At 42.5% G+C, this 15,813-nt stretch overlaps 1 protein-coding gene and 1 non-coding gene across 2 annotated transcripts in view; one reads left to right on the forward strand and one right to left on the reverse strand.

Annotated features, from left to right (window-relative positions):
- The window catches only part of LOC126281758 (phorbol ester/diacylglycerol-binding protein unc-13-like), a gene marked incomplete at its 3' end in the record, with an annotated part of 634,664 nt that overhangs the window by 511,653 nt on the left and 107,198 nt on the right, over positions 1-15,813 (forward strand). The gene's annotated exons all lie outside the window — the stretch shown is intronic.
- Positions 2,107-2,183, reverse strand: Trnas-uga (transfer RNA serine (anticodon UGA)). Its single transcript has one exon. It is a non-coding gene; the product is annotated as a tRNA-Ser (tRNA).

A 15,813-nucleotide genomic window follows, 5' to 3' on the forward strand; every position in this document is an offset into this window, starting at 1 on the left:
AGTCGACTAGAAAAATGTGAAACAGTAGAAACTGACACCTGAAGACAATGTGAGAAAGTTCAGAGTGTTCTGTACTCCATGGGCAACGGTAGTACCGACATCCGGAGAAAATACTTGAAAGTCTACTATCTACACTCGAACAGTAGCGACAAAGTCCCGTGGCAGTGGAGCAGGGCCAGAATACAAAACTGGCAGAGTCAAGTTGATCAGTGCCAAGTCCCGAACAGCCAGTGACAATGGCACTGAGAACAGGATGTCGTGGAATAGTGCGAAATGATCTGCTTGAGGTGGCTGCGCGACTAGAACAGACTTCAGCCTGCTCTGCAGTCACTTATATCTCCATCATTTTTTATCCCAGGTCACCGATTTGTGGGGAGGGCGATTCCGTGGCGAAGTTAGCGCGCTATACTAGCAATGTCTGTAGTCTGTCATCGACGTGCCTCTGTCCATCAGTGGCGGAGATATAACGAATTCTACTCACCCTCGCTGTACTGGACTGCGAGGCGTGGCACCTGAGAGTCTTCTGTAGTGGATTGACAAAAGTGGAAATCCATGAGGTTTCCCACCAGAAATTCTCACTGACAGTGGTTGCGCGAGTAAGCCGTTTTGAGTATTTCTTAAACAAGAGTGTTACAAAAGCGCCTTTCAGAGCTATGCGAGCCACGTGAGGTTCTGAGAGATTTGAACGGAGCCCATAGGTCATCCTGAAGACGGAAGCACAAAATCTGGGCCATTGCTGCCTTCTTGTAAACAGTGCGGGAAGGGAGATACATTTATGCACCCAGATATCTTTCCACTATTCATAAGGCATGGGCAACTGTGGACCAATGCAACTTCAATTTAAATAATACTGATTGAGACCAAATACATTAGTGTACTAAAAAAACTTTTCTTTCTCCATTATTATCTCCCACAACATTGTGATAAGTTTACTCTTTCCTTACATATATATAAAAAAAAATTGTCTGTGGATTCTTGCTCACTGAATGGCGGTCTCAGTGTGACAATGTTTCCAATGTTACACAGGTTGCATAGAGAGAACCACATTGCTTTCCTTCGACCTTGAAAGTTACTGGGTAATTTTTAATTATGTGAATTTAATTAAGTTTATATTTCATTAATAATGATATTTCAGCTACATTATCACTTCGCAGTATGAAAAATTATCACTTCAACCTTAACACAAGTCTGTCGGAAGCTAGCCGAGCACACAATCCGTTATTTGGTGTATTGTGTGTCGAGTTCGTGATGGCTTAACACCGGTCGACAAGCAAACAGGTCCAACAGAAGTATAGCTGACACCATTTCACTATACAGCACACTTTATTACGCAGTCTATATGATAGGTCGTATTTATATTTCGCATTTCATTAACCATATGTTATTAGCACTATCTTCCGTATACGTACTTACATGAGAGCCTTGAAGTGTTTCGCGTATGGGTTATTCCATTTCAGATCTGACAAAAATTGAGAAAATTCGCTTCTTATTTTTAGAATCATTAATAATTTTTACATGTGCTAATTATATTGGAAGAAAATCAGCTTCATAAAGTCATCTCTTAAATGTTAACTAGTTTTCTAGTTAAAATGTAGTGAAGATTCCGCTATTTCCCGAAATTTGTTTACCCTGTAACTCATGAACCATATATCGGATTTCAGTGAACTACGAGTCATTTCGAAGCTGAATGTCTGCTGTTGAACGAGGTATATAACAATAAGTAATACAATTTTTAAAAATCCTTTATTCATGTATTAATCGCAAACGCATTTCTCATAAAGTTTAAACATACAGAGACTTGAACATCCTTTTGCTACACGTTGATCTGAGTCCTAAGTTTTATGGAGCTTCTTGTCTGAAACGTGGAAAAAAATAATGTTATAATAAATATTGAAGTTCATGCTGTGCTTAGATTGCGACCGTGGAACGCAAACAGCAGGTGGCCTCCTCATGATTCACTATTTTTTCTACAATTCTCAATTAATGATATTAAGACAAATTTTTCCACGTACAACTGTGTGTTTTTCTCGAAAAATACGATACATGCTGCATGAGTAATATCTCAAACTATACAAAAGTGTGAAACTTCCTGGCAGATTCAAACTGTGTGCCCTACCGAGACTCGAACTCGGGACCTTTGCCTTTCAAGGGCAAGTGCTCTACCAACTGAGCTACCGAAGCACGACTCACGCCCGTTCCTCACAGATTCACTTCTGCCAGTATCTCGTCTCCTACCTTCCAAACTTGACAGAAGCACTCTTGCGAAACTTGCAGAACTAGCACTCCTGAAAGAAAGGATACTGCAGAGACTTGGCTTAGCCATAACCTGGGGGAGGTTTCCAGAGTGAGATTTTAACTCTGCAGCGGAGTGTGCCCTGTTATAAAACTTCTTGGCAGCTTAAAACTGTGTTCCCGACCAAGACTCGAACTCGGGACCTTTGCCTTTCGCGGGCAAGCGCTCTACCATCTGAGCTACCTAAGCACGGCTGACACCCGGTACTAACAGCTTTATTTCTGCCAGTATCTCGTCTCCTACCTTCCAAACTTTACAGAAGCTCTCCTACTTAATTTGGAATTTTCTGTTAATATGTTACTTTGATAATTTTAGAGCGACGATTCACAAAATCGCGTGTTGTACGAGGGTTGGAACTTAAATAGCGACAATTATTCATTCACAACCGAAACAACATACATCTTTGCACCTCATCGTTGTGGAGAGCCCGTAGCCAGCGATGTGGAAGGCGTAGTATAACGTTAGCAGAGCCTGTTCTGTTGAAGGTGCGAATGGAGCGGTGTACTGCCTGTCGAATCTCTGTAACTGTTATGAAGCGAATGCCACGAAGTGGTTCCTTCATCTTCGGAACCAAATCAAGTCACTAGGACTAAAGTCCGGGGAGTATGGTGGATGGTACAGTACTTCCCAGTCCCGTTGACCCAACAGAGCAGCCACAGCTTGCGCTGTATGCGCCCGCGCATTGTTGTGCAAAATGATGGGTGGGTTGCGCAGAATCTGTGGCCGCTTCTTTCGCAAAGCTGGTCGCTGGTGATGCTCCAAAAACGAACAATACCGTGCACTGACGGTCTGCGTGGAGGGACGTAATGCTTTAGGATAACACCATCAGAGTCACTATACTGTGACTCTGACGCACTTTCTACTTTCGCGGCGACCCGTACTGATTCCATTCGTTGGATTGGCGTTTCAGTTTTGGCTCGTACGATGTGGCCCATATCTCATACATTGTTACGATACGGCGTAAGAAAGCCTCTTCTGCGCGCTCATAGCACTCCAAGTGCGTCTGAGCAGCGTCGTAACGCATCCATTTCTGCATATCCGTCACTTCACACGGAACCCATCGTGATGCAATTTTTCCCTTGCTCAGGCGTTCCTTCAGGATGAGAAGCACAGTCGTATGCTATAATCCGGTTTAATGGGGGAGCTTCCAAATCGTCTGGCGTCGATCACTGTCCACTAACGCGGCAACAGCATGCACTTCTTTTTCAGAGACGCTATGACGACCTAATGCACGTCTGCCACAGTCTGCCGGCCTTCGTTGAAGGCTTTTACCCAACGTGCCACTGTTCCGTACGGCAATGCCGATTCCCCGCACGCCTCTTGAAGGCCTTGATGACACTGTCGTGCTGTACGACCTCTGGCACATTCAATATTGATCCAACTCCATTGTTCCTGTTTGGAAAACATAGTGACTCCGTTACGTTAGACCGCTCGCTCACTCACAAGTGACTGTGTTTCCCTCGATTGTGCGCACGTCGGTAAGTTGGCACGGCCGAATCCATTTGCTCGGAGGTATGGTAGGTATGTCAACAACGTGTGCTGTCAGTGACGATAGTAGAGTCCATTCCATAGTGTCTCCACAGCAGTGTTGCCACTACTTAAGTTCTAACCTACGTATTGGTTCAAATGGCTCTGAGCACTATGGGACTTAACATCTATGGTCATCAGTCCCCTAGAACTTAGAACTACTTAGCCTAAGGACATCACACAACACCCAGCCATCACGAGGCAGAGAAAATCCCTGACCCCGCAAGGGAATCCGGGCGTGGGAAGCGACTACGCTACCGCACGACCACGAGATGCGGGCTAACCTACGTATTAAATTACGGTAATTTTTACCCTTAAAAATTTTGAAGCACTTGTTTATCACGCCTGCAGGTTTGCAAAAGGTATTAAGATAACATCCACTTCAGATAGAAAAATGAACTCCCACAAAAATGCAGGGTTTCCTGTTGTCCAAAGTGAAATGGAACAGCCCATATGTCACTGCAGACATAACAAACTGAGGTACAGCAGCTATTATAATGCGAAACAACCGTTACAGTAACGTAAATGTTTACGGTCGTTAATAATCAGTGTTAATAAAAATCTTTCGTCGATTTGTTTGACTGTCGGTAATTAATGTTGGTTTTAAAATTTTTTCTTCAGTTATATTGAGACGGAGGCGAGAAGTATCAGCCGACTTATGTGCAAAATTTTGGAAAGGTCTAAGAAAAAGTGGAGTTCAGTGCCGTGTGCTCTACGTTTACGTATTTACGTACAAATTCAAACAACTAAGTTCTTCCTTTCCTACGCCATTTTGCTTACTTCATCAAAAACAGTATGTCCGCCAAAACAAATAATACATTTTGAATATCAAAGTTTCGTATCCTATCTCTAACTAATTTACTGTGTGCCGATTATTAGCACCAAAAAGCAATAAGACAGCGTTCATAGAATTTGCTTATTGTGTTCTGTTCCATTCCCTCTAATGCAAACACATGTTCACAACTAAAAGCGAATGAAGAACTGTCTGTGAGTGGTTGTTCACTTTTGTTCGCCTCCATTCACTCCGGCGTAAACCAGGTTTAATACTGACAATCATGTTTCGATGTTGTGTGAGAGCAAGTATGAGTGCACGTGGTACAATAAAGCCTGTGGCAATCGAAATGTCCCATAAGAATAGAGTGGGTACAGCGGTTTTGATTTGACAGTCATTACCTGTAGTCCATCTACTGAGTCTCAGCTTGTGCGTTCGCTATAAGTGTCAAGGGACGCGTGGTATTTACTGAGACCCCTACCTTCTGGCTGACGCGTCTGATACACCACAAGCGTGTGGCGGAGGAGCAAACGGGTAGCTGGCATGCGCTAACAAATAAAATAAAGCAGCTGAGCCCAGTAATAGGCAGATTTTGTGGTTCGGGAGCATTTAGACATGAAGGAAAGTTAAATGTACACGATGTAAGCTGCAGCAGAAAACATCGTAAAAAGGAAATCGTCACCTTAGTTGTCGAGAGGAATGAGTGGAAGGTCAAATATCTATAAGGAACATACGTATGTAGATTGTGGACAGCTGGGAGTGTGAATCTCACTCGAAGCGTGCACGGGATAAGTCTCTGCAGTCGCGCTGTTCATCTGTGACCTCGGTGGCTTAAAGCAGCTTCTCTCGAGTCACCGATCAATGTGGCACCTACTTGTCCGTTATTGTACCACGTAGACAGTTGTTTCATAGAACTCATCTACGTCCTCCCCGTCCAAAAGATTATTATCGTTTTTTTTTTATTCTTTCCAACCCTTGCAACCCCATGGTGCTACAGCACCCTGACATTCTGACGAACGGTTTGGGGGGGGGGGGGGGTGCATGCACCCTTTTTACCGTCGCCTGTGTCTGCACTCTGGTATGTTTTAGTCTGTGACAAATTCCCGACTAATAGTCGACTTTATCGCATAGCACTGGCCACCTCCCCACTCCGCCCTGACTGTCAGCTCCGACGAGCACCGTCTTACGTGCCCCCTCAAACGAAACGCATGGCTCCTCATCCAACGAATCGTGGGATTTTACCTCCGTGCCTTGCCAACGACGGTAACCTCGGATTTCCTGTTGTTGCCCCAGACACTTCACTACCGTCTTGCTAAGCACCATACCCTCATCTGGTTTCGAGGACAGGCTTTAGAATACCTCTTTGAGAGTGATCCGCATACAGTCCTTGACTTCTGGTAGAACGTTGTGACCGCGCATAGCACCCTCACCCGAAAACCATCTTACCGACAAACTTTTGCCTGTTGTCTCCGCAGCGTCTTCCTCGACCTCCTCAAAGTTGTGGTGTGCCATGCCTACCTGTCACACGATGCAACACCCTTATCCACGTTCTCATGCATCGACAAAAAAGAAAAGACGGAATATGTTATATTTTGTTGTATTTAATGTTTTTCTAATATTTTTTGTTTAACTAACAATCATTTGTACATCTTGAAGAACTGTATATATAAATACTGTTAGTTTGTTCAATAAAGATTATTGGAAAAAAAAGATGGATAGAGCGTCTGCCATATAAGCGGGAGATCCCGCGTTCGAGTCCCGGTCGGGGCACACATATTCACCTGTCCCCATCGAGGTATATCAACAACACCGCAACTGAGAGTTTCAATTAATTGTCATTTATGCTGGAAAGGGACAGTCTTTATTTAAAGCATTTTATTTAACATTTGGCATTCACGAGGAACTCTTAGTTACTCAATACAGAATGATTTATTAGGTGATAATTTTGTTCACATTCACATATCACATATCATCTAGGACTACAGTGAATGGTGTCTGTCGCATTTGAACTTAACCTATCAGTTTTCATATCATTGCGTAGACGTACACTAGAAAAACCTACAGGTCTGATATTGTTTGCAATTAATCTGGCATTGCTAAGGGTGGAAAACATACGTCGCAATAACAGTGTAAAAACCCTTCTAAATTTCATAATTAACGTCGCGTGTGTATTTAGTGGAAGAGCAGTTGAACGGAATGAGAAGCGCCTCATAAGACGAAAATCAACAAAACGAAAACTGAGGTAATGGAATGTGGTCGTATTACAGCAGGCAATGCTGAAGGAATTTGATTAGGAAATGTGACACTGAAATTAGTATATGAGTTTTCCTACTTGGGCAACAGAACAACTGATGATACCGAATTAGAGAAGATATAAAATGTAGAGTGGGAATAGCAAAAGATTATTTCTAAATCGAGAAATTTGTTAACATCTAATATAAATTAAAGTTTTTAATTGATGTTAAATCGTGATTTATTTTCAAAGAATATTCTTAAGAATTTATTTTATTTACTAGCGATTTATCAAGAATATGACACATCTAATCACACTATGTAAGCATGGAAGTAGTTGCGAGGGAGTAACTGATGAAATCATAACCAAATTCCTTTTAACAAATGGGGATTTTATTCACTTTAATAGAGCCTAAAAGCATTTTTTAAAAGAAACAGATTGAAATTTATAATCAGAAAGCACCCTCTAAATATCAAAGTTATAATTTATTCAGAGGCAGAAAGAAACAAGTTTTGACTGTATGATCTTTCGGGCAGAGAACCTTGCCGCTCCGTTTTGACACGGCCGGAGTTACAACCGCTCACAACAGCTTCTGAAAGACTACACTGGTGCCAATCTGCAACACACCAGATAGCTTTAAACTAAGAGTTTCAACAATTTACACAAGCACACGAACTATGCACCCCCGTAGGAGGGATGGTAATGGTACAAAATATTAACAGTTGAAATATTAGACTAGCCACCGAAAGGGGCAACTTGATTTTAACTTTTAAGGAAAGTATTACGGTGAAAGGGTGGCAACTTAATATACTAAAATGATCATTTAATAAATAAAAGCCCATGAAATGCAATCTTAAATAGAATTCTACAAGGTTGGCCAAACAATGGTTAAGATGCTCTACAGTACACAGATATCGCCTCTCAAGATCATAGGCAATAATATCAAAGTTTCCAAAGATCATAACATATTTCACGTATTAGGCCGTTACACTCTAAGCAATAAATTCGTTAACACACCTTATCCGACAAACATGACAGAGGTAGCTACTAACGTACGGTAGATTGATAGGGAGATTACCGAACAACCCGAATTGCAGGTTGCTCTAACCCGCCCCTACTCAAAAAGGGAAAAACGGACCACCCAACTTACAAACAACCACCTTCCCGCGGGTGGCCAAACGGAGAAGAAAGGTGGGACGACCCCAAAGCAAAACGGCTGGTGACCTCACCAAGAAAACAAGTAGAATTTAAGAAGAGCAAATCAAACAACTTATCACGAATCACTTAACTTAAAAAAAGAAGAAACAACTGCGATGTCTGGCGAAGACTTGGCGCAGCACCCCCAAAACGCTCTCCCGAACCGTCCGCTGCCAGCCACTTCAGCGGACGCAGGAAGGCGCGCCGATCTCCCGTCTCACGGCGTCGCACCTTGCACCGGCCAGACTGATATCGTGGGTTGACTCCTGTTGCTCTCGTGTCGACCGCGAAGCCACTACCCCTCGCTATACGGCGCGGCCCACTGGACTCACGTGGCGACCTCACATGTGCGGACGCTCAAGACGGACAAGTCATCTTGTGTCTCAGTGCGCGACCGACCTACCGATCGACCCAACCGCCAATGACCTTTGCCTGAGCAAAGTCGAGCAGGCTGGCGGCGTAACGCGCACATGCAGGAACTAAGCCCCGACGGGGCGACCACTCGCTGAGCTCTCTTACCGTAATGGACTCTCATTTTGCCGGCTTTAAAGGTTGATCCGTGCGACAGACATACTAGAGCTCCGAACGACAGACAGACACTAACTGCCTAACAAATGCGAACGAGAAACAGACCCAGACTAACTGACTGGCGAGCTCATTGCGCCCCTTAGATGCACGTGAACAGGCAACCTTCCACCTTTCCCACCAGAGGGAGACACCAAAGCTGCGATTGCCACAGCGGCGCCACCGCCAGAAACGGAGGGCGACTGCTTCACACAACGCGCTGCGGCGCGCTCTTCAAAACAGCAACTTTGAGCACGGCTCAGATGTCATGTTTGATTTTAGCTGTCACTGTTTTTTACTACTGACATTTCGGCATTTTTGCCATTTTCAAGCAGAAATCTTTTGACAAGCTTGAAACATATTTATTGATGCTGTGGACTCATATTACAGAAAAGTAATGAATGTGTGAGAACGACTTTTTTGAAGGTATTTGTCTATAGTGTATTCATGTATGTAAGTGAAACGCAGTCAAGAATTGAAATTTTTGAAATGTGGTGCTACGGAGCAATATTGGTTACATCGAATAACTAATCAGGAGGTACTGAAACAATTCATGGTCCAACCTAACGAAAAAAAGAATCGGTTGTTAGAACACATTCTGAGACATCAAGGAGTCGACAATTTGCTAACGGTGGACTAATAATGCTGAGATCAAGAGACTTGAGCGGGGGTGATTATGGTGGTGTGCAGCGTCCAAAACCTGTATTCGGACTGAAGGCTATGGCTTGTGTAATCATCGTGTTACAGCGTAGTTCGGATACTCAATAATTCGTCGCCAAATTCAAAGGCACACAAGTCGCTGTATTCAGACGCATAGATCCCCTATGGAAATACGCTAACGAGCCAAAGAAACTGGTACACTTCCCAATATCGTGAAGGGCCCCACCATCACGCGAAACTGCAGCAACACTACCTGGCATGGACTCGACTAATGTCTGCAGTAGTGCTGGAGGCAATTAACGCATTTAATCCTGCAGGACTGTCCATAAATCCGTAGAGTACGAGAGGATGGAGATCTCTACCGGACAGCACGTTACAAGGCATCCCAGATATGCTCAATAATGTTCATGTCTGGGGACTTTGGTCGGCAGCAAAAGTGTTTAAAATCAGAAGAGAGTTCCTGGAGCCACTCTCTAGCAATTCTGGACATGTGGGGTGTCGCATTGCCCTGTCGGGATGCACAATGGACATGAACGGATGCAGGTGATCAGACAGTATGATTACACACTTATCACCTGTAAGAGGCGTCTCTAGACGTATCAGGGGTCCAATATTACACCAGCTGGACACGCTCCACACCGTTACAGTGCCTCCACCAGCTTTAACAGTCCCCTGCTGACACGCTGGGTCCATGAATTCATGGCCGGCCGTGGTGGCCGAGCGGTTCTAGGCGCTACAGTCCGGTACCGCGAGACCGCTACGGTCGCAGGTTCGAATACTGCCTCGGGATGGATGTGTGTGATGTTATTAGATTAGTTAGGTTTAAGTAGTTCTAAGTTCTAGGGGGCTGATGACCGCAGAAGTTAAGTCGCATAGTGCTCAGAGCCCTTAGAAACGTTTCTCTGATCACATGGACATAAGTAATAAACCTAGAAGCAGAAATTCACAAATGTAAACAACGGCAGTTAATGCGGTTCTGGCGTGACGGGGCTCGATGGTAACACAGTGCGTCATAAAACAAGCAAACACGATTCGTTGCGTTGGTGCATACTTACCTGCACCTATATCTGTATTCCACAATCGTCATGTTATTTCATATTTGTTGGAAAGTCTGCCCTCGTGAAAATTAACCCTTTTCGCGATGTGTTAAACGCCCCTTACAGTTCTTTCAACTGGAGCAGGGTAAACGCCTCCGTGTCACTCTAGACCTGACCGTTGGAGCCAAGACAAATTGTGCAGTACTCCACTGAATCTTTCGTGTGCACCACACAACAGTTTGATAAACTGGCATTGTGTACAATTGCGAGACACAGCGAACTGTGTGCAACGGAAGACAGATCTTGAATGCTTGTAATGAGATCGAAGTAGCAAGCGTGCAGCAAACCCCGTGAGAATTGCTACCTAGTTTTCTCCTCAGTAGAGGGCAGCTAATCCTTCGGGAAGATACCAACACGCTAGTCAACCGCAAACTCTTCTAAAGCCTGCGTTCGCTAGTTCCTGAGGGGCCTTCTATTTACAGACAGCAACACAGCTCCAGTCACGTCATCTGTTCGTGCGGATAAATGGCAAGGCATTCAATCACTCTTTCCATCAGCAACCTATGACCCGATTTCTGATAGGCCGCTTCAAGCCCCAAGTTCTCATAGTATCTTATTATGAACGTAAAAACGTCATACGGGGCGGCTAAATATCGCATACGATCCACGATAAGCTTTCGCGTCGTAATTTTATTTTATGTCATGTTGATTCGTTCTCGGTATGAAATTCAGAAGAGAATTCACCAGTCTATGACGGGGGAAGTTTGTGGTTTAACGTCACATCAAAGAAGAATTTCTGAAGGAAGTACTTAATACCGGACTGTTCAATGATGGAAGATGGAAAGAAGTCGTTCAAGACAGACAACACTATAAGGATAGTGTTACTTACAGTTTACACACTTTGTTAGCGGTGTAAATGCAGACATTGTGATCATTGGTAAATTAATATTACCCACTACGAAGTGTTAGTTGTTTTTTTCTTCGTCTAACAGTCTTTCCGTAAACACGTCACATAATTTACTACCTGACGTTTTCTGCGCAGTCGTAACTGCACTATAAAGTGGGCTACGCCTTTCACTATAGGCTGACCGTTTTGTGTCCTCGTGTCCATACTTCAATGCCTCAACTTGTTGCCCACGGTAAAATAAACATTAGCGGCTTGCACTTGCCACATGTACTAGGAGGTACCAACAATTATTTGTTTACAAATGCAGTAAATACTGCTATAATAAATTTCCATTGCTTTACGTCTGTGGTCAAAAACTTTTTGTCAAAAGGTTACCGTCTTCAGATCTGTTTTAAAAAAATAATGTCTTAATCGTCTGCAGCAGTAGTGGCTTCGTCAAATTTTAAATGCAAAATCAGCACGAGCATCGTCAATATATATAAATGAACAGCACATGTAAGATTCATCTTTTCAGTAACACTACTGTTCAAAACAAACTCTGTAATGTTGTTCAGTACACTGACCTCAGACATCAATACTAATATGTGCATTGATACTGTTAGCACCATATATATGTGCAGTGACATAGCATCGAATACTTCTAAGTACGTTCGTGTTAGCACGTGCCTGTGTACGTTGACCGTACTGTTGTTGTCTCTAAAGTACAGTTTCCTGATAAATTGTGTAGTATGTTTGCAGGTTCTTGACAATGGCGTAATTCTAAAAACTGCAATGTCAGAATAAAATCTTCCAGAGCCAGAAGTGGAAGATGACGTCCTTCAAACAATCATAGAGGTTCAAGGCTCATATTACAAGAAGTTAATACTGCTTTATGTCAACAGCATCGTAGCCTTTTATCGGCAAATAAGGGGTTGGGAAAATAAAAATGATGTGGTGAAACGTTTCATGCGTCATCAGGTAGGCTATCCGACTTACTTCCTGGAGTGGATGATGTAAGCAGCGTTGCCTAGCTTAAGGTGCGTAAAATATTCTTCAAGCTAATTTTGTTTCGTCCGCCCCATACTGTACTTTGTTAAGCTTCATATAGCCTGACGCCATGATTATGTTATGTAGAAAGGTAAATGTATCAGTTTGAGTTAATGGACCCTATCCAAACGTTTAAACGAAAATCTACACAAGTTCCATCTTAATCTCGCGCAGCACTCACACTAAGGGTGCCAACAACCGAACCATGAGTGTAGCGTACAGATTTCCCCTTGATGATCTTCGAATGCCATCAGATAATTTCCCCTGTTGATAGACTAGTAACTCGCTAAAATCATGTCTATGGCGCACTACTGATGACTTCCATTTGCCCGCATACGTTTTCAAAAATACTATATTTACAACAGTTTTCAAATGGCGTCCTCCAGGGTCAATGCAGGCATGGTGCCCTCCACACAAAGTTTTATCGTACCCGTTTTAATATCTCCATCATCATTTGAACCAAGTCACAGGCAGAAGTCTTTCCAGAAGATTCTCTTTGGTCTTCACAGGCGCCATGATGTGGAAACTACATCCGTTGACAAATAGCAAGCGGATAATTTCCAGGAACAGTAGTGGTACATGTATTCCAGTGTCGTAGACAACAGAACGATTTTTGCTTATAACATTCAATGCAGTCGATCAAGACCAGGATCCCTAAAGTTAAAGTATACATTTAACTTCCATCATCCCTGAAAGTTTGTAATACCATTGCGGAATCATCCTGAATATGTTCTAGTGTTTCGTAACAACGCGGCCAAACGAACGAAATGTACCAGGTGATCAAAAAGTCAGTATAAATTTGAAAACTGAATAAGCCACGGAATAATGTAGATAGAGAGGTACAAATTGACACACATGCTTCGAATGACATGGGGTTTTATAAGAACCAAAAAATTCAACGGTACAAAAAATGTCCGACAGATGGCGCTTCATCTGATCAGAATACCAATAATTACCATAACAAAGTAAGACAAAGCAAAGATGATGTTCTTTACAGGAAATGCTCATTATGTCCACCATCATTCCTCAACAATGGCAAGGAATAATGTTGTGAACAGCACTGTAAAGCATGTCCGGAGATATGGTGAGGCATTGGCGTCGGCTGTATCTGTCAACGTTCCTAGGGATGTCGGTCGATCACGATACACTTGCGACTTCAGGTAAGCCCAAAGCCAATAATCGCACGGACTGAGGTCTGGGGACCTGGGAGGCCAAGCATGAAGAAAGTGGCGGCTGATCACACGATCATCAGCAAACGACGCGCGTAAGAAATCTTACACGCGCCATCTGTCAGACATTTAGTGAACCGTGTTTTGCCGGCCGGTGTGGCCGAGGGGTTCTAGGCACTTCAGTCTGGAACCGCGCGACCGTGCCTCGGGCATGTCTGTGTGTGATGTTCTTAGGTTAGTTAGATTTAAGTAATTCGAAATTATAGGGGACGAATGACCTCAGATGTTAAGTCCAATAGTGCTCAGAGCCATTTGAACCATTTTGAACTTTTTTTTCGTTCTAACAAAGCCCCATGTCATTCCAAGCATGTGTGTCAATTTTTACCTCTCTATCTACATTATTCCGTGATTTATTAAGTTTTCAAATTTATACTGACTTTTTTATCACCCTGTATTTTATTCAAATTGACCCTAGCCGGGAAACCCACGCACTTACAACGACCTAAGTTACTCAGAAACAGTGCAGTATGTGAACAAACATGAATGTGAGTACTTTTGTATTAGTCAGTGAGACAGAGCCGTTGCAGCCAGATTAGTTAAATTTGACTTCGGCAGTCTGACCTCCCAAACAAAGTGTTCCATTCTATTCCTAAATGTTAAAAACGTATTGTTTTTTTATCGTACGCTACGTAGATTGCTCCATTTTCTGAGAAAATTTGTGTAGATATTTGTTTAACAAAGCATTACATCTAATGTTTAGGTAAAAATTTTGAGTAATTTTTATTTTTTATTTACACGCCAATCTCCGTAGGACCAAATTGAGGATGAAATGTACAACGTCATGGAACGTGTCAGTACATGAAATTACAGTATAAAAGTAATACCAGATAAAAATATAATGCTTATGATCCGAAAGGCAAGCCGTTAGTTTCAGTAAACGCAGTTAACAATATAACATAAGAATCAGTTTAGTTTTTCAAGGGACTCCTCAACAGAACAGAAGGTGTCACCCATGAGGAAACTCATCAGCTTCGATTTGAAATCGTGTGGATTTAAGGAAGTCCGATACAAACGCAAGTTCGATTTCTGTCGAGTATTAACTGAGTGAAAGCTGCTTATTCTTGGAAATATGTTGATATAGTAAACAAGAAACGACAGTAAATAGTATATATATTGAGAAGAAAAAGTCAACGTACCCAGAGTAGTGTACAGGGGTCAACAAGTGGCTCACGAACTTCCACCACTTATTGCTCGAACCGCGCGTTTCTGCGCCAAAAATATCCTTTTAGAATGGCAAGAGTTACCCCAAAATGTAATATCATATGACATAAGCGAACGAAAATAAGCAAAGCAGACTAATACTCTTGTCGATCGATCACTCACTTAAAATACCGTTCGAATAGTAAAATGGCTGCATTAAATCTTTGAACAATATCCTGAACGTGGGCTTTCCACGTCAGGTTATTATCTATCTGAACACCTAGAAATTTGAAATGTTCAGTTTCACTAACCGTATGCCCATTCTGTGAAATCAAAACGTCAGGTTTTGTTGAATTGTGTGTTAGAAACTGCAAACACTGAGTCATAGTGTGTTAGTTTATTTTCTACAGGCCATGAACTTACGTCATGAACTGCACTATTTGAAACCGAGCCAATGTTGCACACAACATCCTTTACGACAAAGCTAGTGTCCTCAGCAAACAGAAATATTTTGGAGTTACGCGTAATACTGGAGGCCACTCCATTTATGTAAACAGAGAACAGGGGCAACCCCAACACTGATCCCTGGAGCACCCCACACTTGACCGTACGCCACTCAGACCGCACATCACAGCCACTCTAAATACTGTGAATAATGGCATTTTGATGTGTGTGTTGAAGTAAGAGATGAACCAATTGTGAGCTACTCGCCATATTCCTTAATGGTCCAACTTCTGGAGCAATATTTTGTGATCAACACAATCAAATACTTTAGTTAAATCAAAAAATATGCCTTGCGTTCCAAACCTTTTGTTTAATCCATCCAGTACCTCACGGAGAAAAGAGAATATATCATTTTCAGTTGGTAACCGACTTCTAAATCCGAACTGTGCATTTGATAGCAAATTATGTGATATAAAATGATCAATTATCCTTACATATACAGCCTTTTCAGTAACTTTAGCAAACTCTGATGGCATAGAAATAGGTCTAAAATTGTTTACATTATCCCTTTCTCCCTTTTTAGAAAGCGGCTTTACTACTGAGTACTTTAATCGCTCGGTAAACTGACTATTCCTATAGGAAAAATTACAAATATGGCTAAATACAAGGCTAACATGTACAGCACATTACTCTAATGTTCTGCCAGGCATTCATCATAACCACGAGATTCCTTAGTCTTTATTGATTTAATTATTGACTCAGTCTCCCCCTTGTCAATATCACA

Source organism: Schistocerca gregaria, chromosome 7, assembly GCF_023897955.1.
Source record: "Schistocerca gregaria isolate iqSchGreg1 chromosome 7, iqSchGreg1.2, whole genome shotgun sequence".
NCBI lineage: Eukaryota > Metazoa > Arthropoda > Insecta > Orthoptera > Acrididae > Schistocerca > Schistocerca gregaria.